The sequence below is a fragment of the Rhincodon typus genome, chromosome 33, assembly GCF_021869965.1.
Source record: "Rhincodon typus isolate 14 chromosome 33, sRhiTyp1.1, whole genome shotgun sequence".
In the NCBI taxonomy this organism is placed as follows: Eukaryota; Metazoa; Chordata; class Chondrichthyes; order Orectolobiformes; family Rhincodontidae; genus Rhincodon; species Rhincodon typus.
The window spans coordinates 24,988,053-24,990,445 of record NC_063364.1 but is presented as its reverse complement, the minus strand read 5'-3'; positions in this window follow the sequence as shown (position 1 = coordinate 24,990,445).

Below are 2,393 nucleotides of genomic sequence, written 5' to 3'. Positions count from 1 at the left end.
TGTCCCACAGTGACCCTCACCCCACATACTCTGTCCCACAGTGACCCTCACCACCACTCCCTGTCCCACAGTGACCCTCACCACCACTCCCTGTCCCACAGTGACCCCTCACCCACACACTCTGTCCCAAAGTGACCCTCACCCCCACTCCCTGTCCCACAGTGACCCCTCACCACACACTGTCCCACAGTGACCCTCACGCCCACTCCCTGTCCCACAGTGACCCTCACCCTCACATCCTGTCCCATAATTACCCTCACCCCCACTCCCTGTGCCAGTGCCTCCTCACCCACACAATCTGTGCCACAGGCACAGGCTCAGTTTACACTGTCCTACTCTAGCAACCTACCCAATCGCAAGTAATTTATACCCCAACAATGGCACTCAAAGCCCCTGGTCCACATTGCAGATATAAACAGAAAATGCTGGAAATACTCAGCAGGTCAGGCAGAGGGACAGGCAACTTTCCAAGTCACTGACCTTCCATCAGAACTGGGAAAAATTCTGGAAACTATAACACTGACATCTACCCAACAATGTACAAAGTTATCCAGGTATGTCCTGTAGACAGAAAGCAGGACAAATCCAACCCGGTCAATTAGCACCCCACAGCTTTTCTCGATCATCACTAAGGAGTCACCAACAGTGCTATCGAGCAGCATCTGCTCCACAACAGCCTCCTCAGTGAGGCTCAGTTTGGTCGCTACAAGGTTGCTCAATCTCTAACCTCATTCCAGCCTTGGTTCAAACAAGGACAAAACAGATGAATTCCAGAGATGAGTGAGGTGAGAGTGACTGCCCTTAATTGCAAAGCAGAAGTTACAATTCCAGAGCCAAAGAGAATAGAGATGGGACAGGAAAAGAATCAAAAGCGGAAGTGATGCTGGCTGAAAACAATAGTAATAGAAAAAAACCACAGGAAGAAAGGAAGGGGAACAAAATGGAGGCAGAGATTATGGTCTGCAATTGTTGAATCAATGTTGAGTTTGGAACATTCTAAAGTTGAAAGATGAAATGCCGTTTCTCAAGCTCATATTCCATTTGTCGCTGGTGGATCCAACAACTGTTCTCTCTCTGGTTTTTCAGTGTATACATCAAATTCCTTCCAGCAGTCCAGCTCTTTGTTTTGCATCCTTTACCAACTTCTAACTTGTTTGCTAAAACTTCTCTATTTAAGGGCTTCCTCTTCTTGTTGTGTTCCCACCCTATTCCATAGTCCTTGTTGTAGTCAAATTATGACCAAATTCATCGTCCAATCTTGTCCTAGATCATTGCTACAAGATCTCCTCCTCCTTTGATCAGAATTTCTTTCGCAAGTTCACTGCTTTTCTTTGGCAATATTCACTTCCAGTTCCACTTTCAGAACTCATTGTACATTTTCTGGCCTTCTGAATTTATTAACTGTTCAGTCTTATAGCTCCTTTCACACCCAAGAACTATTCGCTTTCCTGTTTAGGTATTTTTAATTAACATGTTCACAAAGTAATGAAACACCTCTGGAGCAGCTAGGACCTCACCCAGACCTACTGACCCAGAGGTAGGGACTTTACCACTATACCACAGGAACCTCTTGTTTTCCTATTTATGTCTACTCAGTCAAGCAGATATTTTCCGTATCAACTTGTTCAGACATGTTATTACACACCTCTGGAATAGATGCGACTTGAACCCAGGCCTCTTGGCCCAGAGGGAGTGACAATTCTATTGTACTACACAAGCCCCAATTCTACCCAGTTATTAATTATCAATTAAATTCAGTCACAGTGTTTGACAAGGTTCCTCATGATAGCCTAGTTAGCAAGGTTAGATCACATGGAATACAGGGAGAACTAGCTATTGGGCTAAAAGGTAGAAGACAGAGCATGTGGTGAAATGTTGCTTTTCAGACTGGAGGCCTGTGACCAGTGGTGTGCCACAAGGATCGATGCTGGGTCCACTGTTTCTCGTCGTTTATATAAATGTTCTGGATGTGAACATAGGAGATATGGTTAGTAAGTTTGTAGATGACAGCAAAATTGGAGGTGTAATGGACAGTGAAGAATACAGATGATCAGACGGGCCAACACGCCAAGGAGTGGCAGATGGAGTTTAATTTAGATAAATGTGAGGTGCTGCATTTTGCAAAAGGCAAATCAGGGCAGCACTTATACACTTAATAGTAAGGTCCTGGGGAGTGTTGCTGAACAGAGAGACCTTGGAGTGCAGGTTCATAGTTCCTTGAAAATGGAATTGCAGGTAGACAGGATTGTGAAGAAGGCATTTGTGTGCTTGCCTTTATTGGCCAGTGCATTGAGTATAGGAGTTGGGAGGTCATGTTGCAGCTGTACAGGACATTCATGAGGCCACTTTTGGAATACTGCATGCAATTCTGGTCTCTTTGCTATAGGAAGAAT